Source organism: Amia ocellicauda, assembly GCF_036373705.1.
Source record: "Amia ocellicauda isolate fAmiCal2 chromosome 11 unlocalized genomic scaffold, fAmiCal2.hap1 SUPER_11_unloc_4, whole genome shotgun sequence".
Classification (NCBI taxonomy): Eukaryota; Metazoa; Chordata; class Actinopteri; order Amiiformes; family Amiidae; genus Amia; species Amia ocellicauda.
In genome coordinates, this window is record NW_027102662.1 from 378,545 (window position 1) to 406,430 (window position 27,886).

The window sequence follows — 27,886 nt, forward strand, 5'->3', positions numbered from 1 at the left end:
TATGACTTAGACGGTTTTAGCGACGTGTCCGGGCGGCATACCGCTTATGAGTTTGCAGGTTGTATTTACCATGGCTGTCCTCAGTGCTTCGACCCAAACACCTTTAACCCCGTAACACAAAAACTCTCCGGTGATATGTACTATGATTTCCAGGAACGAATTGAAACTTTAAAAAACACCTATGGTTTGAACGTGCTGGTGATTTGGAAACACGAGTGGACGACCCTGAAGCAACAGGAAGCGGGGGTACAACGGTTTATGGAAACCTTGGACTTTCCTGAACGTCTAGAGCCCCGGGATGCGTTATTTGGGGGTCGTACCAACGCCCTCTGTTTACATTATGAGGTAAAGGAGGGTGAGAGAGTAGATTACTATGATTTCACCAGTCTGTACCCTTATGTCAACAAGACCAAAATGTACCCGGTGGGGCGTCCAACCATTGTTTATCGTGACTTTCTCGAAATCGGACATTACTTTGGTTTGATCAAAGTCACCATGTACCCTCCTCGCGAGCTGTTCTTACCCGTGTTGCCTTACAGGTGTTCGGGAAAATTGATGTTCCCTCTGTGTAGAACGTGTGTGGAAACTGAAAATCAAACTACCTCTTGTCTGCACAGTGATGAAGAGAGAGCGCTGACGGGTGTCTGGTGTAGCATTGAGCTTGACAAGGCGGTGGAGAAAGGTTACAGAGTCGGTAAGGTGAATGAGGTTTGGCATTTTTCTGAAAAATCTGATACTCTTTTTGCTGATTACATTATGACCCATCTGAAAGGGAAACAGGAGGCATCGGGCTATCCCTCATGGTGTGTTGACTCCGCGGCCAAAGAGCGATACGTTCAGCAATATTTTGAAAAGGAAGGGATCCGTCTAGAGCCGGGGAACATAACTGTCAACCCCGCCAAGAGACAAATGTCCAAACTGATTTTAAACAGTCTGTGGGGTAAGTTTGGGGAAAGAAATTACCGTCTAAACACAACCTTGATTAAAACCCCTGAACAGTTTATAGAATTTATGTTTTCCAAACAACATGCAGTATCACACTTTCAATTCTTAAATGACCACGTGGCACAGGTCCAGTGGAGGGCCCCTAAAGATTTCCCCACCAAACAGGGGAACGTTAATGTTTTCATAGCGTTTTTTACCACGGCTTACGCCCGGCTTGAACTGTACAACTTAATGGATCAGTTGCAGGAACGCACGCTCTATCATGATACTGACTCTGTAATCTTTGTCACCAGGCCAGGGGATTGGGTCCCTCCCCTCGGGGACTACCTTGGGGAGTTAACGAGCGAACTAGATCCTCAGGACCACATAGTGGAGTTTGTTTCAGGGGGTCCTAAGACTTACGCATACAGAACGGCTGCGGGTAAGACCTGTATGAAAGTTAAGGGTTTCACTCTGAACCATTGTAACAACAAGCTCATTAACATCAAGTCTCTGACGACCCTGGTAGAAAGTTTTGTAACCGAGAAAGACGCGCCTCCTCGTGAGATTATTACAGCCGGAAATCAGATCTATCGCAATAAAAAGGGGTACACGTTGGAAAATAGATCACTAAACAAACGATTCAGGGTGGTGTACAATAAAAGAGTGTTGAAGACTGATTATACCACTCTGCCTTATGGATATTAGCGGTGGTTTTGATAACAGACTTCAACACCCTTTCTCCTGTATTATAGCCGGTCCCTCCAATTCGGGGAAGAGCTATCTTATAAAGAACATCATAGAAGATGTGGACGCAACCGTGTCCCAAGCTCTTGACAACATAGTGTGGTGTTACTCTTGCTGGCAACCTCTCTACGATGATTTGGCTTCGAAAAAAAATAATCTGAAATTTGTGCAAGGTCTCCCCGCCTCGTTGTGTGACGATGACTTGTTCCCGCCCGGTCAAACTAATCTAGTGATCCTTGATGACCTGATGGAGCAGGCCGGTGACAACAGTGAAGTGGAAAAAGCTTTCACAAAGTACACTCATCATAGGAATTTAAGTATTATTTATTTAGTTCAAAATCTATTTTTTCAAGGTAAAAAAAGCCACACTATTAATTTAAATGCCAATTATATAATTCTTTTTAAAAACCCCAGAGATAAACTACAGGTCACCGTCTTGGCTCGTCAAATATACCCTAACCAGACCAAGTTCTTTTTGGAGGCATTTAAAGATGCCACCAAAAAACCCTACGGGTACTTGATTGCGGACTTAAAAGCACAAACCCCAGAAGACTTTCGCCTCAGAACAGGTTTGTGCCCACCCGATTGGCCGGCAGTGTATGTGCTAAAGAAAAGGAAATAAATAAGAATGTCTGTTCGGATTAAAAGAAATCTGCCACTTTTGCAAATGTTATTTGAGGGGAGCCCGCGCCATAGGAAAGCTGTGCTGGCAGGGGCCCCCTCGGATTTGATCGAGACCCTGTGTGAAATAGCTTTTAACATCTTACGCGGTAATATACCCCTAACCCCTTCTCAACATTCTAAACTCAAAAAACAAAAAGCGGTTATCAAGATCATCGCTAATAAGAAGTATTCTATTAAAAGAAAAAGAAAGAAGATTAATCAAACCGGGGGTTTTATAGGACCGCTGTTGAGCATAGCCGTGCCTTTCCTAACCAGTCTTCTAGCTTCCAGAGTGGGTTAATAATGGAATATGCTCAGAAAATGTTTTTGATCCCTCAGGAGCAGCTTGAGAAACTGAGAAAAAATGTTGTCGGGCCAGAGCCCATTAGACAAACGGCCGAAAACAACTTGGACTCTGAAATGAAAGCTATACAGGCCAGGGCCGATTTAAATCAGTATTCCAAAGCCCAGTTGTATACCAACACGTTACAGCGCTACCTCCGTCTGGTTAGACAGGGTGAAAAAGATCAATACATTTTAACTTAAACCATGGCCTGTCAAGAAAATGGTTCTGGGGCTGATGCGGGGGGTACGGTTGATAAAGATGTTGCGGTGACCGAACCTGTTGAGAGTTCAGAGGGAGATGTTGTAACGGATGTTTTGAGAAACATGCCGGCCAGAAGCAAAAGACATGCACAATATATCCTGCACAAAATGGTTCAGAAACCGCGGGTAACTGCTTGGAATGAACAGGGTGAATTTGTTTTTAAAGGACAACTGATCAAAGGTTCACACATGTTTGATTTGTTGAAGAGTGTCACTAGCACTAATAAGGTACCCGATAGTCGCCGACCTGTAGGCTGGAATGCTTACCTACAGGCGATGGCCTGTCTGAACATGCCCCAATCAACAGTTCCTAACCAGGAAACGCTACAAAAAATCCGTCTGTGTAGAGAGGTGGAGCCTGATCTGACTCCGATATCTCATTACTCTGACCGTGCTGAGCGACCATCCTCAGGATCTATCCATCGTTGGGAAGCTTATTAATATCATGTTTTTATTTGTCTCCCCTGTAAATAATGACCCGATAAACAATTTTTTTTTTTTTTTTTTTTTCAAATGTTGTACATTTATTTATACCATAACCCCTGCTTTGTATAAGAATTGTGTTGAATAAAAACAAAACTAATGATTCAAAGGCTGTTTTCATTATTTTTTCACCTTAACACGCATGACATCTTTTAAAATCCTCACAAGAACACCCCATCTGTATACATGGCTGGCTAGGGTCGTAAGTCATTGTGTTATAAGGGGGGGTCCACAGTGTCCTGACAAACTCTGCCACTTTTTTTATCATTTTGGCCTAAATCCTCACTGTACAAGGCCATAATATCGGGGTATGACCTTCCTTTAGATCTATGATATAAGAAAAACACACAGTGTTGACCACAAGTGAAGGTCTGAAGACTTTGTACTTGACGACCGCTGTAAATGGTTTCTTGACAGTTGTTGAGCAGAAAGTTATTTATCTTCCGAGGGAAAGGTCTGAAATCCGGGGGGTTTGCATAGGAATCAAAAAATTCACCACGGTGGTCCTCCCTTAGATAAATAGCCAGCCAATGTTCTCCGGGCATATTTTTAGGGTGTGTGTTGATTATGTACATTGCAGGTAAATTCTTGATCTTAAATTTAGGCAGCTGATCGCAGGCGTAGACTCCTTGAAACAGTTTCCGTGAGCCGGCCAGGGCATTCATGATGTGGTTGAGCTCTCTGGTGTTCATTTTAATAATAATCATACAGAACGTTTCTCCTCTGATTCACCTCAATAATGTTGTCAAACACAGCATACACGACCATATTTACAGTGCGTGGTAGAGGCTGCTTGAAACGCATCTCCAAACGCATATTGCCCGTCTTCATCAGTGAAAAATGTTGTCCACACTCTTCGTCAGGGGTCAGGTTGAAACCGTACAGGGTGTAACCGCTGCAGTATTCCCGGCGATCGATCAGCAGAGTTTGATCCTTGAGATGGCGACCCGTAGCCAGTACTAGACTGTCATATTCACGAACCGCATTGCCGTTTTCAAAGTCAGGTTGAAAAGGTCTGGATGGAACCTGCACACCATCGACGTACAACGCTATAAATTCCGCGTTATAATGTTTAAAGTTAAAGGGGTTCTTGTTGTAAACCCCGGTAAATGCATCATTATCTTCGAGACCCATAATAACCTGTTTTGGGAGCTGTCCTAGAAACAGATTTTCCTGGTTCATCACCCGTGTCCCTGCGGGGATACTGTGGACTTTCATATAGACTCTTTCGATCGGGTACTTGGCGTTTGCCGTCATTAACGCCTGCGCGTGTCCTAGTTTAACCGCCGGGGAGACGGACACTTTTTTCACAAACAGCGAGGCCGATAATATGGTCAGTTTATATTTTTCAGTATCAGGGGTCATCAGACAAAAAGCACTTTTACTACGGATCATTTTAATTTTAATGTCTACCCCGTTGAGCATGAGTTTTTCTTGGAAAAATATGTCTGCATGGATATGCCCCATTAGCTCAAAGGTCCTCCCTTCTGTTGAAGAGGCCGTTCTTTTTTGCAAACCCTTATTGAGTCCCTCTGGATCCTTGTCGTCCATAGCTTCCGGGATGTCTTTGAAGAAAAGGCCGGGGCTGAACTGTTTGCTCAGGGTCTCCTCACTATAATTAAGGATACACTCCATCATGGCTCTATAGGGGTAAGTATTGCTGCTTTGACTAATGAGCCGATCTCCCAGGGTCACATCCACCTGTGAAAACATGGTGGCCACCGGGTAATTGATGACCCCAGCGTTGGTCGTCTTCTCGATTGCATCGCCATCCTCATCAGTCACTTTACAGTTCATTAAAATAAATGTGTTATTCAAATCAATATAATCCTCGCCATTGCCAGCCATAAAAAACTCCAGAGGGGCCGTGTCTGAAATTGCAGAAAGAGGGGGAATCTCTACATATATGATCTTATCTATACTCGTTTGAGTGTATGGAACTGTAAACAGATCCAGTTCTGATTTGACGCATTCTTCCGATAGACTGTGGACAAAAGACATGTTTAAAAGATGTATCCTGAGGCTCTATTTTTCTTTCTTTTAGACTTTCTTTTTGCAGGTTTTTTCTTGTGCTGCTTCCTTCTCCGAGTGTTTCCACGATATGTTGGAGAATGAGAGATTCTTCGTTTTTTGTTAGCCACGGATCTTCGTCGCCCTGGTGGACACATGCTGTTTCTTCTTTTACCCCCCCTCCTCGCCATTACCATGAGACCCGAACCCTCCTGATGCTCATGGCTAGCTGCCCGGTTCATAACATTGGTGAACACGTCACTAACAATATTTTTAGCCGCTGATTTCAAGTGGGGTCTGGCTATAGCAAAGCCTCTCTTAAGCAGGGGTACGGCCATTCTAAAGAGACCACGAAAGAGTCCTCCTAGACCGGCGCCATACATTGTGGGGGCTCCTACAAAACCGGGCAAGCCGTTCCATCTTGCATCTTGTAATAATCCACATAGGCGCTAGGATCTACATAACCCCTCGAGGTAGCCATTTTAATAATGTACACACTGTTTCAGGGGTCGAAAATGTAGTTTGACATTAACTTTACCGAAGCGGAAGGGTACGTTGATATTCTGATCCGATTTTACTTCGATCGTGATGTTGTCAAATTGGGTCTTTGAGACTGGTATGTAGTGTGGTTTGTCATAAGTAATTGTGACCATGTCATTGCTTTTACCTTTAATAAGTACATTTCTCAAAAGGGGGACATAACTATCCCCGACCCTCTGGTGGGTTATGATATCCGTATACACATAAAGAGTGTAAAAGCCGCCCCACCACTTCTGAGAACCTGCTCTCTGTGTCAGAATAGAACCCAAATATACGCCCCAGTTGGCCGCTGGTTTGAATGCTAATACCTGGTTTTGACACCTTGTACACTCTGTTTTTAATAGGGTTGTAATATAGCTTGATGTTGGGGGTGCCTTCTGAGAACTGTTTATGCATCTCATCTAATATTTTATCCACATTGTCATAATAACCTCCTTGTATCGTGAATATCCATTGATTTTAACATCATCAAAAATGGCGAAGGTGGCATCCTTATCTTGTAAAACAGCCCAAGTGTAAGGATACTGTATTTCCGCCAACCCCACTTCCCACGACCCCCTTAGATCTATAGATTTTCCAAATTGTACCGTGTAACTGGATATTTCATTTTTAGGGTATATATCGAGAGAGGCGTTACTGGGTAGAGTCATGTAGAAGCCTCCTGATTCCATCTTGAGTACCGAAAGTAATGCCCCCAACACACCCACGGGCATGTTGTTATAAGGATTGAATATCGCAAACCTGTTGTTCCGGGACCCAACTATTGAACTTTTCAGGCCATCCAAGCCATTTCACCAACACGTATTTTTTCCGGTTCTGGGTTTTTTCAGCTAATATCTTTTCAACTCTGTATACACTGTCTTTACCCACAATCATTTTTTGTAACTCGGCTAACCTTTGGCAAAAGAACTCCTTAGCTTTGAAACGCGAACCACATCACCGATGTTGAACTTATAAGTAGTTTTTCCCTTCTTAATAAATGGTCCGTATAATTCTTTATAGACCTTAAAAGAATTACTTTGATCAACATCTATAGGCTTCATTTTAATACTGGTGTGATACCCTTGGTTGTAAGCATCGATAAAATCCTGAACTTTATCAAAATACTTGAACGTGTTGACCGCTGTAAAATATCTCCAGATTTTGGTCTTCATGGTGCGGTTAAACCTCTCCACTACCAATGCCTTAAGCTCATTACCGGTGGTGAAATGATGTATTTTGTGTCTCTTCAGTAGATTCTGAAATTCTCTGTTGAGAAACTCTTTTCCTTTATCAGTCTGCAGTTTTTTAGGACATCGACCCTGGGACAATATATCCTCAAAGGCCCTTGTCACCGCCCGACCTGTTTTTTTATGTAGAATGCGAGCCCAGGCATATTTTGATAACACATCGATACACATCAACATCAATTTGTGACCATTGTTATGTTTTGATAAATTTGACATATCGACTAGATCCATTTGCCATTGTGAGTCTATGTCAGTTGCATATACGCGGTTTCTTTTAAAGTTAATCCTGAGAGGTTTATGTAAGGTATAGGCGTCTTGTTCCCGTAACCATTCTGAAACAACCACATCATTAACCTTCACTCCGGCCTCAGCGAGTCCTCTTTGAAAACCCTTCTTACCCGCCAAACCCCCAATCTTGGCTGGGTTGTAGTATAGTTCCTGCATTTGGGGAGCTTGCCGAGTCATTCTGTCAAATAACCAAACAGACCCACACTATGCGCAAAGTTTTTATACAAGGTTTTTTATTCAACTTCAGGAGAGCAGATACCCCTTTTTAGACATTTGAGAAAAGTATAACATACACAACAATTTTTTCTACGGTCCAGACAAAAAGAAATCAGATGATTGGTTACTTGATCTATATCAACAAATATACCTGTTTCTTTATCTTGTAGGCACACACCTCAGTTACATATGTAAATAAAACAACAATATGACCTATTTTAAAAGTAAACAGAGGTGTATTAAACATGCTCAGCAAAAGGTCCTACAGATGTTGATGAAATGGCCTAATATCATTCTTGGCCCCCTTGAGCGCTTCATCCCAGTGTTCGTACCCCCCGGTCTTTGTTACAGCAGCCATTCACTTTTCCAGGTTTGAAAGTTGATCCTCATCGATGGTTAAATCTGTAGAGAAAAGGCTCGCGTTGGCTACTTTTCGGTCAAGCACATGGTGTAATAGCGCTCTCAGGTTAGCTGCAGAGTGTTGATGACAGAACCAGTTGCAGAAGCAGTCCAGAACATTCCCCATGTTCAAAGTCCCTTAGTTCAGGTCAGAGTCTGAATCAGTGGCGTAGATGTCGAATTCCTCGTCGCTGCCCCCAGCTTTAACTTCTTTACGGAAGAAATAAGCTTTTAGCTTGCCAGCGGTTTTTCTACTCGGCTCATCCAGGTCATTGACCAGCTGCCCAAGTTTCTCTATTATAAACGGCTCCTTTTTCAGCTCCAGCAAAATCTCATCTATGATTTTCTGGACTTGTCCCGCAGTGACATGTATGTGGGAGTAAGACAGCGCCTTGATTAGTGCCGGTTTCAGCCACGGTTTGTTCAGTCTTCTGTAAAACACGTTGAAATAGAACAGGAAATAGTAACGGTCTGGTTCAAACAAACAACTGTGTCTCAACTGACTGGGGTGATTCACTTCACACCCCCGACAGACTTCTTTCAGAGCTCGGTCGATGAGAGCACTCAGAATATACACCAGGGTGCTTTTAACCACTCTGCTTACTTGGTCACATACCCCGGGCATAAATCCTGCGTCTTCATCACGCCCCTGGGACAGTCCGATGCTCATTGGGTCGCCTGGTGGTTTGTGGGGTGTTTCTACATCCATTGGACTGACCCCCTCCTGAGACGCACAGACGGTAGACAGTTCGGCAAAATCGAGGCCCTCCATGAGCTCCAGAGGCTGGGGATCCCCGAGACTCATTTGGACATCCATCGCACCGCATGTTGTTTCGTCCTGAGGGACCGGGGTCTGAGGTCTTGGAGGGTAACCGCAGTCAGAGGGTTCCAGAGTGTATACAAAATCTGGGGAATAGAACCAGGGGTGATCCCGGGTTTGAAGAGGCCTGTAGAGCCTGTCGACGTCCGCAGCTTTCGGGTAAGACATTCTCTTTAATTTTAAACCATGAATGAATTGTTGCGCCTTTTATCCTATCTCTTCACTACGTCACGACACACCGCCCTCTTAGAAGAGAGTAGCCCCTGAGCCGTCAGACCCCCCTCCAAAACCCCACACGTCGTCGGTTTTATCATCGTCGTCGTCATTCAAGGGGGATATATAATCCATAATCCAGCATATTCTCCTTCTAACCAAATCCAGTTGCGAACATTTGGTCAAGATGTCAAAACCATCATTTATACAGTTTATGACCTCTTTCAAGAACGGCCAGTCCACGGCGTCAAACATAATTTCTGTAACCTGTTTTTCTGGATCCTCCACACCCCCTTCAATAGGGTTTGTAATCAGGGTACTGCTAAACAAAACCTTACGATCTGTAGTTTGAGATAGACTCTTCACCACTCTACCGTAGTTCTGCAAGCTTTCCCATTCACACCTTTCAAAACCCTGAGTCGGAGACTCCATTTCGCATTCTCTTGGACCCTCTTGCAAGCCTTCTAGAGTCTTATCCACAAGCCCCAGATCTCTCCAGGCCATCACCTTCAACCAGTCCTCATAAGAGTATTCAATTACCGTCTCAAAAGGTTCCAACGTACCCTCCTTCTCTCCCAAAGCAAAAAGCTCCACTCCAACACAGCTGGGATCCCTTTTAAAGCGCAGGGCGACCTGCCTTTGAAAGAGTTTCCAAAGTGTCCTGATGTGCCCTTTAGCAATGCCAAACAGGTCTGTGAAAATGGCATCCTTTCGCGGCACTTCAGACGCCATCTCACAGTCTAGCCGACCTGAAATGCGTGAGCCCGTTTTACGAGCAGGCTTCAACGGTAACCGTTTGAAGCAAGACGTTGCGGTGTCAGTTTCCGTAGTGTAGCGGTTATCACGTTCGCCTAACACGCGAAAGGTCCCCGGTTCGAAACCGGGCGGAAACAGCCTGCTGTGGGCCGGTCCGTTTCATCCTGTTTGCCCTCGTGGTTCCCCGGAGGTGGTGGGTAGCTTTTCTTCATTGGAGTGCCCGAAATCGGTGCTCTCAGAGCGTCCGTCCGTCGACAGGTTGAAATTGTAAACGCTGGTGTAGCCACTTTTAATTAAAATCTGATGATGATGATGATGATGATGTTGTTGTTGTTGTTGTTCCTGTTGTTGTTCTTGTTGTCATCGTGGTCGCCGTCATTATTATTGTTAAAGTAAAGCAGTAGTTAGATTTGTTGCTACCGTAAGGTGCAGAAGGCACAATAGCTCTGTGATTGTCTGATGGTGGCACAAGACGAGCAGCAGCTGTTTGAACAAGCCATTGAGCATCACCTTGTTGGGGTAAGTGTAAGTCTTGTCATTGCTCAGGGCGTTCTTCCTTTGAAAGAGTTTCCAAAGTGTCCTGATGTGCCCTTGAGCAATGCAATATAGGTCAGTGAAAATAGAAACCTTTATCTCACAGGCTGGCCCACGGGAAACGCCTGTGTGCGTTTTACCAGCCGGCTTCGATAGGAGTTATTCGAAATACCAGGACGGGTCGGTTTCCGTAGTGTAGTGGCTATCACGTTCGCCTCACACGCGACAGGTCCCCGGTTCGAAACCGGGTGGAAACAACCCGCGGTGCACGTGTGCCAGTGCCGTGTTACCCGTCCCCCATCTCTCTGCCCCAAGGGTGGCTGTCGTTTTCTCTTCCTCGGAGTGTCAAGAAATCCTGACCTTGAGAACAAACGATCACAGAAGGGTAGCTTTGCGAGGCGCTGGAACTGACAGTTTTAAAATCGATACATGTTGTTGCTGTTACAATACGACCGTAGCAGGATCGGCGACATTGCTGTTACTCTTATGAGTAGATAGTAGGGTTTTATGGGCGCGGCCTATTTTGTTATGACGTATGCCCTAAGCTTATTAATATTCCTACGTCATAATTGGGGGGCGTGATTTTAGGTAGAGTTATTTCCTTAATTATTCCTACGTCATATCCGTCAGAAAGTGTACACCCATAAAACCCTGAACAACAAGGCCGCCCATAACCTGTTGTTCTTGTTGTTCTTGTTGGTCAACTGTAGAGTGTGAATGGGTCGGCTCTTCCTGTAGTGTTTGGGGGTCTTTTTTAAATATACATGTAATGGTTTAGTAAATCTAAACCGTTATAAGATCAACAAGTTCTGTTGTCTGTAATGGTCCCAGGTCTTAACAATGCCAGTTTTGAATAGTGCGTTTATCATATTCACACTGTCTCTGTCTGTCTCTCTCTCTCTCTCGCCCAATCATTTTATAAGATCAACAAGTTCTGTTGTCTGTTATGATCCCAGGTCCTAACAATGCCTGTTTTGCATAGGGTACTTATGTTATCCACACTGTATCTGGCTCTGTCTCTCCCCTCAAATTTAATTAAAAATAAAATTAAAAAAGAGGGTGTGTGTGTGGGTGTTTGTGTGTATAGGTTAATTGTTTTTGTAAAAAAAAAAAAAAAAAGCTGTGGTTATATTTTATCTCTCACATAATGTGTTCAGTCGTTTTACTTAAATACATTCTAGGGTCTTAAAGCTCATAAGAGTTAGACTTAAGATAAGGATATGCTTTTAAGGTATTTTAGCAGTCTCAATCCCTGATGATAAGGAATCGTTTAAAAAATAAAAACAACTGATCACTCAATGCTAAATAGATCACAACACTCAAGGCTAAATCACTCACACCATGGGTGGCGGGGGTGGGCTCAGACAACAGTACGTATGGCATGTGGTATCAAAACATTCAGAATACTTTTAACCTATATAATTTATAAGCTTTGTAAAATAAACCCAAATATCTCTTTTGCGGGGATAAACGCTGTTCTGAGTAGTTTGTGACTTGTTTAATACCAAACAAAGCATCGCTATTAAAAAAAAAAAAAAAATCACTGTAAAAGCGCTAGTTATTTTAGATCTTTATAGTTATTTTCTTGGCTCAGGTTGTTTTTTAGCGCTTATAAAGGCCTGAAATATTCTTAGTGGTTTGTTGACTATAGGTCTTGATGCACAAAGGCCAGACCAGAACAATGCCTTACACGCAGATCCGGCATGTGGCCATCAGTATAAGTATGAAGGTCTGGTCTTCAGCTCGACAGACTCTTACTGACCTTTCGATTTAAGACTAAAGATCAACAATGTCCGGAAACAACATCAGCGACTTCGATTTAAATGAGTTTTTAGGCAAGTCTTCAGATTATTTTCATTGACTCAGAGCGTGTTGTGTGCATGTATTGTAAATAAGGCTATAACATCTGTTTTAAGTTCTGTAAAATTATTTTTCAGCCAGTCAACAGGAGTTAATTCCCAACGCTGAGGAGATCATCTGGAACAACGACGGTAAGATTTTTGTGTTTGCGCTCATGGGTTCTTATGTATGGGTGTGTGTGGTTTTGAAGCGGCTCATTAGAGTTATGAAAACGTTTTAATATATATTAATGCCGGTCTCTTTAATTACACAGAAACTATCGAAAGGCCTGTGATTAATGTCTCCGAGGATCGACCAAGAGAAGTGGTTGTCCCTAGACAGACTGTCTGCCGACCGGGTAAGAACTAAATCCCTGTTTGTTTGTATAACGTTTCTGTAAGATGTTTGAGTCCAGTTTTGTTAATTTTAAAAAATTATCCTGTCTAACAGTATTAAGAAACGTGGTTCGAGACAACGAAAGGCCTTCCACATCGAGGGCTTGTTTCGTTTTACCTTCGAGAACCGTAACCTTTCAAGAATCTGAAAGGCCGTCAGCCCCGGTATCTGATAGCTGTGAGTATATGTCTGCAGCCTGTAAGAGGTTAAAGCTTTTTATAAAGCGGTGTGGTTAAAGGTTAAACATGTCTCTTACCTTCACAGCGGTGCAAAAAGCTAAACCAGCCGAAAAAAATAAGAAACGATTATTCTGTGGAGGTAAGTAAGATCTTTCAAACTTTAATGTTTTTAAAAGGGCTTTGTTTGCCCGTTGAGGGCTAATATTTAAGCGATGGGTGACCGTTTCCTGTAGGGCGGGGGGTTCTGGGAAAGATCTTTAGAAGTCCGGACAGGTCTAGGCTTGTTTCTGGGGAACGTGTTTAGAAATGACCGATTGCCGTACCGTCTGGTTAGGAAGTAAAGCCGTCCGAAATGGTTTAGTAAGTTGTTTGGCTTATCTCCCGCTATTATACTTCTGTTTTAAAGTGGTTGTAGGAAAAGGCTTGAAGGTGTTCATTGTATTTAATATTTAAACAGATCGTGAAAACGTTTGTGAAACAGGAAGTCCCGGGATCAGGAATCGTTTACACTTGGAAGGTTCAATTAAAAATGAAATGTTGTTGTGTGTGTGTGTGTTTTATTAACAATATTACAGTTTTTAAAGAAACATTTAAGAAACAGTTTATTTACAGCGGCTTCTCTGTTTTACATTTATTATCAAGTCCTAATAAATATATTGTCTGTAAATAATATTGCGTTGTAGTGAATGTCTAAGGCTATTTTCAAAGGTCTAAAAAAGCTAAAGGTTTTGAATGTCCTGGACATGTTGTTTTAAGTTTGATTTCTGTCGCCGTTTAAAGATGTAAATGTAATGTATATTTTTATTCTTCCCAAGACTCTTGGGATAGTCATTCTGTGGATGAGCTATTGAGAACAATTACCCCGTCTAAGTGGGATCAAACATCTTCCCCGGTGAGATCACCGAGAGGATCCCCCACGGTGGTCTTGGAGACCCCCCAACATCTACTCAGGCCACAGCCTTCTGGGGGTAATTCAACACCCCAGATTCAGCCCGCCGCATTGTCGGGCGGAACAAATACAGGCATCCAACAACCTCATGGGTCGCCGTCAGTCAGGGCTGACACACCACCCAACGACGGCCTGGTTTCAACATCGTTCCCCCAGACCCATTTCTTGGCTACAGAAACGCGGAACAGTACCCCGCGCTTGGCCAGGGTGTCACCGCAAAGGCCTTCTTGGTCTCCGTCCATGAGTATACGCTCGCTCCTTGCCTCCTTCGACCGAGATTTACCGGAGCGACCATCCTTTGAAGCTGAGCCAGGCCACCAGCCCCCGGAGCTACTTCCTGAAGGTCGGCATGAGTTGCTACATACTTTGTTACAAAATCAAAGACTTGTGTTAGTGGGGCAAAACCTGGTGATAGAGAGCCAAAACACCCTTATTAATACCCTTACTAACGAATTGTACCGTATTTAATGTTTTAATAGACACAAAACGCCTTACTATTGTGGGTTGTTGGAAAAATAAAAAATAAATTAAAAAATGTCCTGACTTGGTAAAAGAACTCACAAACTAAAGGATTATGAACAAGCTAGGGCCCCAAAAAGACCTTCCCGAGAGAACATCCCCGGCCCTGTTGTGAACTCCTCTGATGTCCCAATGAACCTGGAACTATTACAAATGATAAATGATTTAAATAACCCCCAATTACCACTGATAGAATGTGAATTAACAGACTTACCGGTGAACCCTGACCTGTTACAGATGGTCAATGATCTAAATAACCACCTCCCACCGGTAGCGCTTATAGAGGTTCACCCCCTAGTTCACCCCGATTTGTTTGAAATGGTGGAGGCTTTGGAGGAGCTACCCCGACCAAATTCTGCCCCTATTATAAATGATTTGAGACAATTAGAACACAGGATGGCGGCAGAAGCAGCCATCACTATAGAGGAGGGTCTTGACATTAACCGGTTGGATATCTTTGAAGGACTTTTACAGGCTTTAAATGAGCCTCCTCAAAAAGGGGGTTTTGTAGATGTCAGCAGTGGGGGTGTTCGGAATGTGGAGGGTTCTGAGACTGATAAGGCTGTGGAGGACATGCTCTGTGAGAATGTAGGGGGTGAAGGCTTTGTTCAAAATGATGATGTGTCCAAGAGTACCAGTGATCCCGTGATTATAGATAGACCGGCCTATAACAATTTTGAAATGATTCAGCGTTTTAATTTTGCAGAACTTTTAAATTGTGACAATTATGCAGAAATATTTGTCAACATACACGAGGCCTTGCAGAAAATGCTTGAACAGGTTGCTGAAAGGGTCAGACCTCGAGATGTTGTACAGTTAGAACTCAGAGGGGATGATTTGTTTAGCAACCTATCTGTAATGCTGAGTGGAGATAATTTAGACGTCTGGCTAAAATCGAAGCGTTATTGCAAAGTAACGCAGCCATCATAGCTGATGAAAGTCTGTCTCTGGTAATGAATGTGGTTCGTAACCCTGAGGGTGGGGCGCTTAGAAGACTGTCGAAATGCTTGAAGAACGACATAATTAGGACCAAGCTCAGGCAATTAGTGGTGAGTTCCAGTGGGGACAATAAGCTCTGTTTTGCTTACAGTTTAATAAAACTACTCACCCCCGACATGCCTGAACCCCAAGCTCTGCAAGAGGCTTTAATGCTTCATCAGAGGGCCGGCTTAAACTCTCAACAGATGGTTGCCTTTTCAGACATCACCAAGTTTGAGGAGTTGTTGTCTTTAAAAATTGTTGTGTGGTACCGTTGTGAGGTAAAGGAAGTATTTGTGAAATTTCAGATACATCCTGAAACCCTTACACAGACACTGTTTCTCTTCCTAAGTGATAGTCATTACTTTGGAATAAAGAGTTTGACGGCTTTTTTGGGTTGTTCGTATGTTTGTCATTGGTGTTATAAGGCCTTCAATGATAAGCTTAAGCACCGCTGTGACGGTTACTGTAACGTCTGTTTCAATCCGCAATGTCGTAAGGGTTTGGCCCCTACCATCCGATGTAAAGATTGCTTAAGGATTTGTCTCTCAGCGTTCTGTTTTTCCGAGCATAAGGTACAGAGGGCCGCTGCTGAGGGGGTTAAAAAACGGAGTTATTGTGATCAAACTAAATATTGCCCGCAGTGTTGCCTCCAGTACCGTTTTCATGAGGTTAAACCACACAAATGTCTGGAGCCGAGATGCAGGATCTGTAATGCTGATTTAACCCCGGGGTCCGAACACCAGTGCTTTATTCAGCCGGTTAAAAAGGAGCCGCCGCACAACCGGTATGTCTTTTTTGCTTTTGAATGCCGGCAAGAAAACGGGGTCCACGTTGCTAATTATATACACTGTATTGACATGTTGGATCGTGAGTGGTCAGCTAGCGGTGAGAGTTGTGTCAGGGATTTCTTTACGCGGTATCGCGGTCCAAAATACCTCAATTACACATTTATTGCCCACAATGCTAAGGGTTATGATTCTTACATTTTGATGAAGTATCTGGTGGAAAATGGGGTGACCCCAAAAATAATAGCTCAGGGTAGCAAGATCATGTGTTTCACCGACGAAGCTTTCAACTAACGTTACATAGACTCGTTAAATTTCCTCCCCATGAAATTGAGCGCTTTGCCTAAGGCTCTGGGTTTTGAGGCTCAGAAGAAAGGTTGGTTCTGCCATTTTTTTAATACTAAGGACACTCAAAATTATCGAGGGTCCTACCCGCCCGCCTCTTATTATGGGGTTGATACTATGATGTCTCATGAGAGGGAGGAATTCTTTAAATGGTACAATACGGTTAAGGGAGGTGTTTTTGATTTCCGAGAAGAGATGGCCGCTTATTGTAAAAATGATGTGGTGATCCTTAAAGAAGCCTGTGTGCGTTTCCGCGCCGAGGTTATCAACACATCAGGTCTCGACCCTTTGCAAAGTGTGACCATAGCGTCTCTCTGCATGAAAATGTATCGGTCCAATTTCTTGCAGAAAAACACTATAGCGGTCACCACTTCTGACAACTATCGTGCTAGACAAAAGAACTTTTCGACTGTCTCCATACAGTGGCTGGAATACCTGAGTGCCCGGGATAACATCTTCATCAGACATGCTTTAAATCAAGGGGAAGTCAAAATGGGGCCTTATGACTTAGACGGTTTTAGCGACGTGTCCGGGCGGCATACCGCTTATGAGTTTGCAGGTTGTATTTACCATGGCTGTCCTCAGTGCTTCGACCCAAACACCTTTAACCCCGTAACACAAAAACTCTGCGGTGATATGTACTATGATTTCCAGGAACGAATTGAAACTTTAAAAAACACCTATGGTTTGAACGTGCTGGTGATTTGGAAACACGAGTGGACGACCCTGAAGGAACAGGAAGCGGGGGTACAACGGTTTATGGAAACCTTGGACTTTCCTGAACGTCTAGAGCCCCGGGATGCGTTATTTGGGGGTCGTACCAACGCCCTCTGTTTACATTATGAGGTAAAGGAGGGTGAGAGAGTAGATTACTATGATTTCACCAGTCTGTACCCTTATGTCAACAAGACCAAAATGTACCCGGTGGGGCGTCCAACCATTGTTTATCGTGACTTTCTCGAAATCGGACATTACTTTGGTTTGATCAAAGTCACCATGTACCCTCCTCGCGAGCTGTTCTTACCCGTGTTGCCTTACAGGTGTTCGGGAAAATTGATGTTCCCTCTGTGTAGAACGTGTGTGGAAACTGAAAATCAAACTACCTCTTGTCTGCACAGTGATGAAGAGAGAGCGCTGACGGGTGTCTGGTGTAGCATTGAGCTTGACAAGGCGGTGGAGAAAGGTTACAGAGTCGGTAAGGTGAATGAGGTTTGGCATTTTTCTGAAAAATCTGATACTCTTTTTGCTGATTACATTATGACCCATCTGAAAGGGAAACAGGAGGCATCGGGCTATCCCTCATGGTGTGTTGACTCCGCGGCCAAAGAGCGATACGTTCAGCAATATTTTGAAAAGGAAGGGATCCGTCTAGAGCCGGGGAACATAACTGTCAACCCCGCCAAGAGACAAATGTCCAAACTGATTTTAAACAGTCTGTGGGGTAAGTTTGGGGAAAGAAATTACCGTCTAAACACAACCTTGATTAAAACCCCTGAACAGTTTATAGAATTTATGTTTTCCAAACAACATGCAGTATCACACTTTCAATTCTTAAATGACCACGTGGCACAGGTCCAGTGGAGGGCCCCTAAAGATTTCCCCACCAAACAGGGGAACGTTAATGTTTTCATAGCGTTTTTTACCACGGCTTACGCCCGGCTTGAACTGTACAACTTAATGGATCAGTTGCAGGAACGCACGCTCTATCATGATACTGACTCTGTAATCTTTGTCACCAGGCCAGGGGATTGGGTCCCTCCCCTCGGGGACTACCTTGGGGAGTTAACGAGCGAACTAGATCCTCAGGACCACATAGTGGAGTTTGTTTCAGGGGGTCCTAAGACTTACGCATACAGAACGGCTGCGGGTAAGACCTGTATGAAAGTTAAGGGTTTCACTCTGAACCATTGTAACAACAAGCTCATTAACATCAAGTCTCTGACGACCCTGGTAGAAAGTTTTGTAACCGAGAAAGACGCGCCTCCTCGTGAGATTATTACAGCCGGAAATCAGATCTATCGCAATAAAAAGGGGTACACGTTGGAAAATAGATCACTAAACAAACGATTCAGGGTGGTGTACAATAAAAGAGTGTTGAAGACTGATTATACCACTCTGCCTTATGGATATTAGCGGTGGTTTTGATAACAGACTTCAACACCCTTTCTCCTGTATTATAGCCGGTCCCTCCAATTCGGGGAAGAGCTATCTTATAAAGAACATCATAGAAGATGTGGACGCAACCGTGTCCCAAGCTCTTGACAACATAGTGTGGTGTTACTCTTGCTGGCAACCTCTCTACGATGATTTGGCTTCGAAAAAAAATAATCTGAAATTTGTGCAAGGTCTCCCCGCCTCGTTGTGTGGCGATGACTTGTTCCCGCCCGGTCAAACTAATCTAGTGATCCTTGATGACCTGATGGAGCAGGCCGGTGACAACAGTGAAGTGGAAAAAGCTTTCACAAAGTACACTCATCATAGGAATTTAAGTATTATTTATTTAGTTCAAAATCTATTTTTTCAAGGTAAAAAAAGCCACACTATTAATTTAAATGCCAATTATATAATTCTTTTTAAAAACCCCAGAGATAAACTACAGGTCACCGTCTTGGCTCGTCAAATATACCCTAACCAGACCAAGTTCTTTTTGGAGGCATTTAAAGATGCCACCAAAAAACCCTACGGGTACTTGATTGCGGACTTAAAAGCACAAACCCCAGAAGACTTTCGCCTCAGAACAGGTTTGTGCCCACCCGATTGGCCGGCAGTGTATGTGCTAAAGAAAAGGAAATAAATAAGAATGTCTGTTCGGATTAAAAGAAATCTGCCACTTTTGCAAATGTTATTTGAGGGGAGCCCGCGCCATAGGAAAGCTGTGCTGGCAGGGGCCCCCTCGGATTTGATCGAGACCCTGTGTGAAATAGCTTTTAACATCTTACGCGGTAATATACCCCTAACCCCTTCTCAACATTCTAAACTCAAAAAACAAAAAGCGGTTATCAAGATCATCGCTAATAAGAAGTATTCTATTAAAAGAAAAAGAAAGAAGATTAATCAAACCGGGGGTTTTATAGGACCGCTGTTGAGCATAGCCGTGCCTTTCCTAACCAGTCTTCTAGCTTCCAGAGTGGGTTAATAATGGAATATGCTCAGAAAATGTTTTTGATCCCTCAGGAGCAGCTTGAGAAACTGAGAAAAAATGTTGTCGGGCCAGAGCCCATTAGACAAACGGCCGAAAACAACTTGGACTCTGAAATGAAAGCTATACAGGCCAGGGCCGATTTAAATCAGTATTCCAAAGCCCAGTTGTATACCAACACGTTACAGCGCTACCTCCGTCTGGTTAGACAGGGTGAAAAAGATCAATACATTTTAACTTAAACCATGGCCTGTCAAGAAAATGGTTCTGGGGCTGATGCGGGGGGTACGGTTGATAAAGATGTTGCGGTGACCGAACCTGTTGAGAGTTCAGAGGGAGATGTTGTAACGGATGTTTTGAGAAACATGCCGGCCAGAAGCAAAAGACATGCACAATATATCCTGCACAAAATGGTTCAGAAACCGCGGGTAACTGCTTGGAATGAACAGGGTGAATTTGTTTTTAAAGGACAACTGATCAAAGGTTCACACATGTTTGATTTGTTGAAGAGTGTCACTAGCACTAATAAGGTACCCGATAGTCGCCGACCTGTAGGCTGGAATGCTTACCTACAGGCGATGGCCTGTCTGAACATGCCCCAATCAACAGTTCCTAACCAGGAAACGCTACAAAAAATCCGTCTGTGTAAAGAGGTGGAGCCTGATCTGACTCCGATATCTCATTACTCTGACCGTGCTGAGCGACCATCCTCAGGATCTATCCATCGTTGGGAAGCTTATTAATATCATGTTTTTATTTGTCTCCCCTGTAAATAATGACCCGATAAACAATTTTTTTTTTTTTTTTTTTTTTCAAATGTTGTACATTTATTTATACCATAACCCCTGCTTTGTATAAGAATTGTGTTGAATAAAAACAAAACTAATGATTCAAAGGCTGTTTTCATTATTTTTTCACCTTAACACGCATGACATCTTTTAAAATCCTCACAAGAACACCCCATCTGTATACATGGCTGGCTAGGGTCGTAAGTCATTGTGTTATAAGGGGGGGTCCACAGTGTCCTGACAAACTCTGCCACTTTTTTATCATTTTGGCCTAAATCCTCACTGTACAAGGCCATAATATCGGGGTATGACCTTCCTTTAGATCTATGATATAAGAAAAACACACAGTGTTGACCACAAGTGAAGGTCTGAAGACTTTGTACTTGACGACCGCTGTAAATGGTTTCTTGACAGTTGTTGAGCAGAAAGTTATTTATCTTCCGAGGGAAAGGTCTGAAATCCGGGGGGTTTGCATAGGAATCAAAAAATTCACCACGGTGGTCCTCCCTTAGATAAATAGCCAGCCAATGTTCTCCGGGCATATTTTTAGGGTGTGTGTTGATTATGTACATTGCAGGTAAATTCTTGATCTTAAATTTAGGCAGCTGATCGCAGGCGTAGACTCCTTGAAACAGTTTCCGTGAGCCGGCCAGGGCATTCATGATGTGGTTGAGCTCTCTGGTGTTCATTTTAATAATAATCATACAGAACGTTTCTCCTCTGATTCACCTCAATAATGTTGTCAAACACAGCATACACGACCATATTTACAGTGCGTGGTAGAGGCTGCTTGAAACGCATCTCCAAACGCATATTGCCCGTCTTCATCAGTGAAAAATGTTGTCCACACTCTTCGTCAGGGGTCAGGTTGAAACCGTACAGGGTGTAACCGCTGCAGTATTCCCGGCGATCGATCAGCAGAGTTTGATCCTTGAGATGGCGACCCGTAGCCAGTACTAGACTGTCATATTCACGAACCGCATTGCCGTTTTCAAAGTCAGGTTGAAAAGGTCTGGATGGAACCTGCACACCATCGACGTACAACGCTATAAATTCCGCGTTATAATGTTTAAAGTTAAAGGGGTTCTTGTTGTAAACCCCGGTAAATGCATCATTATCTTCGAGACCTATAATAACCTGTTTTGGGAGCTGTCCTAGAAACAGATTTTCCTGGTTCATCACCCGTGTCCCTGCGGGGATACTGTGGACTTTCATATAGACTCTTTCGATCGGGTACTTGGCGTTTGCCGTCATTAACGCCTGCGCGTGTCCTAGTTTAACCGCCGGGGAGACGGACACTTTTTTCACAAACAGCGAGGCCGATAATATGGTCAGTTTATATTTTTCAGTATCAGGGGTCATCAGACAAAAAGCACTTTTACTACGGATCATTTTAATTTTAATGTCTACCCCGTTGAGCATGAGTTTTTCTTGGAAAAATATGTCTGCATGGATATGCCCCATTAGCTCAAAGGTCCTCCCTTCTGTTGAAGAGGCCGTTCTTTTTTGCAAACCCTTATTGAGTCCCTCTGGATCCTTGTCGTCCATAGCTTCCGGGATGTCTTTGAAGAAAAGGCCGGGGCTGAACTGTTTGCTCAGGGTCTCCTCACTATAATTAAGGATACACTCCATCATGGCTCTATAGGGGTAAGTATTGCTGCTTTGACTAATGAGCCGATCTCCCAGGGTCACATCCACCTGTGAAAACATGGTGGCCACCGGGTAATTGATGACCCCAGCGTTGGCCGTCTTCTCGATTGCATCGCCATCCTCATCAGTCACTTTACAGTTCATTAAAATAAATGTGTTATTCAAATCAATATAATCCTCGCCATTGCCAGCTATAAAAAACTCCAGAGGGGCCGTGTCTGAAATTGCAGAAAGAGGGGGAATCTCTACATATATGCTCTTATCTATACTCGTTTGAGTGTATGGAACTGTAAACAGATCCAGTTCTGATTTGACGCATTCTTCCGATAGACTGTGGACAAAAGACATGTTTAAAAGATGTATCCTGAGGCTCTATTTTTCTTTCTTTGAGACTTTCTTTTTGCAGGTTTTTTCTTGTGCTGCTTCCTTCTCCGAGTGTATCCACGATATGTTGGAGAATGAGAGATTCTTCGTTTTTTGATAGCCACGAATCTTCGTCGCCCTGGTGGACACATGCTGTTTCTTCTTTTACCCCCCCTCCTCGCCATTACCATGAGACCCGAACCCTCCTGATGCTCATGGCTAGCTGCCCGGTTCATAACATTGGTGAACACGTCACTAACAATATTTTTAGCCGCTGATTTCAAGTGGGGTCTGGCTATAGCAAAGCCTCTCTTAAGCAGGGGTATGGCCATTCTAAAGAGACCACGAAAGAGTCCCCCTAGACCGGCGCCATACATTGTGGGGGCTCCTACAAAACCGGGCAAGCCGTTCCCGGCTTGCATCTTGTAATAATCCACATAGGCGCTAGGATCTACATAACCCCTCGAGGTAGCCATTTTAATAATGTACACACTGTTTCAGGGGTCGAAAATGTAGTTTGACATTAACTTTACCGAAGCGGAAGGGTACGTTGATATTCTGATCCGATTTTACTTCGATCGTGATGTTGTCAAAGTGGGTCTTTGAGACTGGTACGTAGTGTGGTTTGTCATAAGTAATTGTGACCATGTCATTGCTTTTACCTTTAATAAGTACATTTCTCAAAAGGGGGACATAACTATCCCCGACCCTCTGGTGGGTTATGATATCCGTATACACATAAAGAGTATAAAAGCCGCCCCACCACTTCTGAGAACTTGCTCTCTGTGTCAGAATAGAACCCTAATATACGCCCCAGTTGGCCGCTGGTTTGAATGCTAATACCTGGTTTTGACACCTTGTACACTCTGTTTTTAATAGGGTTGTAATATAGCTTGATGTTGGGGGTGCCTTCTGAGAACTGTTTATGCATCTCATCTAATATTTTATCCACATTGTCATAATAACCTCCTTGTATCGTGAATGTCCATTGACTCTTTTTAACATCATCAAAAATGGCGAAGGTGGCATCCTTATCTTGTAAAACAGCCCAAGTGTAAGGATACTGTATTTCCGCCAACCCCACTTCCCACGACCCTCTTAGATCTATAGATTTTCCAAATTGTACCGTGTAACTGGATATTTCATTTTTAGGGTATATATCGAGAGAGGCGTTACTGGGTAGAGTCACGTAGAAGCCTCCTGATTCCATCTTGAGTATCGAGAGTAATGCCCCCAACACACCCGCGGGCATGTTATTATAAGGATTGAATATCGCAAACCTGTTGTTCCGGGACCCAACTATTGAACTTTTCAGGCCATCCAAGCCATTTCACCAACACATATTTTTTCCGGTTCTGGGTTTTTTCAGCTAATATCTTTTCAACTCTGTATACACTGTCTTTACCCACAATAATTTTTTGTAACTCGGCTTCGTAAAACGTTCCTTCTATATCCTCCCCGTCATAGTCTTTTAACCGGTACACGGGGGGGGCTCTAGCCAACTGTTCGGTAACTGTAAAATATTCGTCAGAAAATGTTTGTTCATAACCTTTGGCAAAAGTACTCCTTAGCTTTGAAACGCGAACCACATCACCGATGTTGAACTTATAAGTAGTTTTTCCCTTCTTAATAAATGGTCCGTATAATTTTGTATAGACCTGAAAAGAATTACTTTGATCAACATCTATAGACTTCATTTTAATACTGGTGTGATACCCTTGGTTGTAAGCATCGATAAAATCCTGAACTTTATCAAAATACTTGAACGTGTTGACCGCTGTAAAATATCTCCACATTTTGGTCTTCATGGTGCGGTTAAACCTCTCCACTACCGATGCTTTAAGCTCATTTCCGGTGGTGAAATGATGTATTTTGTGTCTCTTCAGTAGATTCTGAAATTCTCTGTTGAGAAACTCTTTTCCTTAATCAGTCTGCAGTTTTTTAGGACATCGACCCTGGGACAATATATCCTCAAAGACCCTCGTCACCGCTCAACCTGTTTTATTATGTAGAATTCGAGCCCAGGCATATTTTGATTACACATCGATACACATCAACATCAATTTGTGACCATTGTTATGTTTTGATAAATTTGACATATCGACTAGATCTATTTGCCATTGTGAGTCTATGTCAGTTGCATATACGCGGTTTCTTTTAAAGTTAATCCTGAGAGGTTTATGTAAGGTATAGGCGTCTTGTTCCCGTAACCATTCTGAAACAACCACATCATTAACCTTCACTCCGGCCTCAGCGAGTCCTCTTTGAAAACCCTTCTTACCCGCCAAACCCCCAATCTTGGCTGGGTTGTAGTATAGTTCCTGCATTTGGGGAGCTTGCCGAGTCATTCTGTCAAATAACCACACAGACCCACACTATGCGCAAAGTTTTTATACAAGGTTTTTTATTCAACTTCAGGAGAGCAGATACCCCTTTTTAGACATTTGAGAAAAGTATAACATACACAACAATTTTTTCTACGGTCCAGACAAAAAGAAATCAGATGATTGGTTACTTGATCTATATCAACAAATATACCTGTTTCTTTATCTTGTAGGCACACACCTCAGTTACATATGTAAATAAAACAACAATATGACCTATTTTAAAAGTAAACAGAGGTGTATTAAACATGCTCAGTAAAAGGTCATACAGATGTTGATGAAATGGCCTAATATCATTCTTGGCCCCCTTGAGCCCTTCATCCCAGTGTTCGTACCCCCCGGTCTTTGTTACAGCAGCCATTCACTTTTCCAGGTTTGAAAGTTGATCCTCATCGATGGTTAAATCTGTAGAGAAAAGGCTCGCGTTGGCTACTTTTCTGTCAAGCACATGGTGTAATAGCGCTCTCAGGTTAGCTGCAGAGTGTTGATGACAGAACCAGTTGCAGAAGCAGTCCAGAACATTCCCCATGTTCAAAGTCCCTTAGTTCAGGTCAGAGTCTGAATCAGTGGCGTAGATGTCGAATTCTTCGTCGCTGCCCCCAGCTTTAACTTCTTTACGGAAGAAATAAGCTTTTAGCTTGCCAGCGGTTTTTCTACTCGGCTCATCCAGGTCATTGAGCAGCTGCCCAAGTTTCTCTATTATAAACGGCTCCTTTTTCAGCTCCAGCAAAATCTCATCTATGATTTTCTGGACTTGTCCCACAGTGACATGTATGTGGGAGTAAGAGAGCGCCTTGATTAGTGCCGGTTTCAGCCACGGTTTGTTCAGTCTTCTGTAAAACACGTTGAAATAGAACAGGAAATAGTAACGGTCTGGTTCAAACAAACAACTGTGTCTCAACTGACTGGGGTGATTCACTTCACACCCCCGACAGACTTCTTTCAGAGCTCGGTCGATGAGAGCACTCAGAATATACACCAGGGTGCTTTTAACCACTCTGCTTACTTGGTCACATACCCCGGGCATAAATCCTGCGTCTTCATCACGCCCCCGGGACAGTCCGATGCTCATTGGGTCGCCTGGTGGTTTGTGGGGTGTTTCTCCATCCATTGGACTGACCCCCTCCTGAGACGCACAGACGGTAGACAGTTCGGCAAAATCGAGGCCCTCCATGAGCTCCAGAGGCTGGGGATCCCCGAGACTCATTTGGACATCCATCGCACCGCATGTTGTTTCGTCCTGAGGGACCGGGGTCTGAGGTCTTGGAGAGTAACCACAGTCAAAGTGTTCCAGAGTGTATACAAAATCTGGGGAATAGAACCAGGGGTGATCCCGGGTTTGAAGAGGCCTGTAGAGCCTGTCGACGTCCGCAGCTTTCGGGTAAGACATTCTCTTTAATTTTAAACCATGAATGAATTGTTGCGCCTTTTATCCTATCTCTTAACTACGTCACGACACACCGCCCTCTTAGAAGAGAGTAGCCCCTGAGCCGTCAGACCCCCCTCCAAAACCCCACACGTCGTCTGTCGTAGTTCTGCAAGCTTTCCCATTCACACCTTTCAAAACCCTGAGTCGGAGACTCCATTTCGCATTCTCTTGGACCCTCTTGCAAGCCTTCTAGAGTCTTATCCACAAGCCCCAGATCTCTCCAGGCCATCACCTTCAACCAGTCCTCATAAGAGTATTCAATTACCGTCTCAAAAGGTTCCAACGTACCCTCCTTCTCTCCCAAAGCAAGAAGCTCCACTCCAACATAGCTGGGATCCCTTTTAAAGCGGTAACCCCGTCGAGCCCCCCAGAACAACACCCAGGAGCATTCAATCTTCAAATTGGTGAGTACAGGAACCCTTGCCCGGGATTGTTTCTTGCGGGGTTTCATGTTGATGTCGCTGGACATGTTGAAGAAGCGGGATGTTTCAGAAGCTGAGAATTAAAGAGGTATTGCCTAAAAGAAGCGCGGGTTCTTAAATAGAGAGGAGAGTTTCGGGGCGTTGCCTTCAGAGGGGTGGGGGTATTTATGGGTGGCCTTGTTGTTCAGGGTTTTATGGGTGTACACTTTCTGACGGATATGACGTAGGAATAATTAAGGAAATAACTCTACCTAAAATCACGCCCCCCAATTATGACGTAGGAATATTAATAAGCTTAGGGCATACGTCATAACAAAATAGGCCGCGCACAAAAAACCCTACTATCTACTCTTATGTAGTTGAAGGCGCAGTATAGCTCTCATAGTCTGGTGGTGACGGAAGACCACCAGCCGTTTGAACAAGCCATTCAGCATCACCTTGTTGGGTTAAGTGCAGGCACTGTCAGAGCGCAGGGCGTCCTGCCTTTGAAAGAGTTTCCGAAGTGTCCTGATGTGCCCTTTAGCAATGCCAAACAGGTCTGTGAAAATGGCATCCTTTCGCGGCACTTCAGACGCCATCTCACAGTCTAGCCGACCTGAAACGCCTGAGCCCGTTTTACCAGCAGGCTCCAACGGTAACCGTTTGAAGCAAGAGGCGGCGTTGTCAGTTTCTGTAGTGTAGCGGTTATCACATTTGCCTAACGCGCGAAAGGTCCCCGGTTCGAAACCGGGTGGAAACAGCCTGCTTTGGGCCGGCCCTTTTCGTCCTGCTTGCCCTCGTGGTTCCCCGCAGGCGGTGGGTGGCTTTTCTTCATTGGAGTGACCGAAATCGGTGCTCTCAGAGCGTCCGTCCGTCGACAGGTTGAAATTGTAAACGCTGGTGTAGCCACTTTTAATTAAAATCTGATGATGATGATGATGATGTTGTTGTTGTTGTTCTTGTTGTTCTTGTTGTCGTCGTAGTCGCCGTCATTATTATTGTTAAAGTAAAGCAGTAGTTAGATTTGTTGCTACCGTAAGGTGTAGAAGGCATAATAGCTCTGATAGTCTGGTGGTGAAGGAAGACCACCAGACGTTTGAACAAGCCATTCAGCATCACCTTGTTGGGCTAAGTGCAGGCACTGTCAGAGCGCAGGGCGTCCTGCCTTTGAAAGAATTTCCAAAGTGTCCTGATGTGCCCTTTAGCAATGCAAAATAGGTCAGTGAAAATAGAAACCTTTATCTCACAGGCTGGCCCACGGGAAACGCCTGTGCGCGTTTTATCAGCCTGCTTCGATGGGAGCCATTCGAA

The 27,886-nt window shown here is 43.8% G+C and overlaps 2 non-coding genes across 2 annotated transcripts; both read left to right on the top strand.

The window, feature by feature from the left end:
• Window positions 1-9,958: 9,958 nt before the first annotated feature.
• On the top strand, window positions 9,959-10,031 carry trnav-aac (transfer RNA valine (anticodon AAC)). The gene has a single exon. It is a non-coding gene; the product is annotated as a tRNA-Val (tRNA).
• A 17,231-nt stretch (window positions 10,032-27,262) lies between these two features.
• On the top strand, window positions 27,263-27,335 carry trnav-aac (transfer RNA valine (anticodon AAC)). Its single transcript has one exon. It is a non-coding gene; the product is annotated as a tRNA-Val (tRNA).
• The last annotated feature ends 551 nt before the right edge of the window (window positions 27,336-27,886 follow it).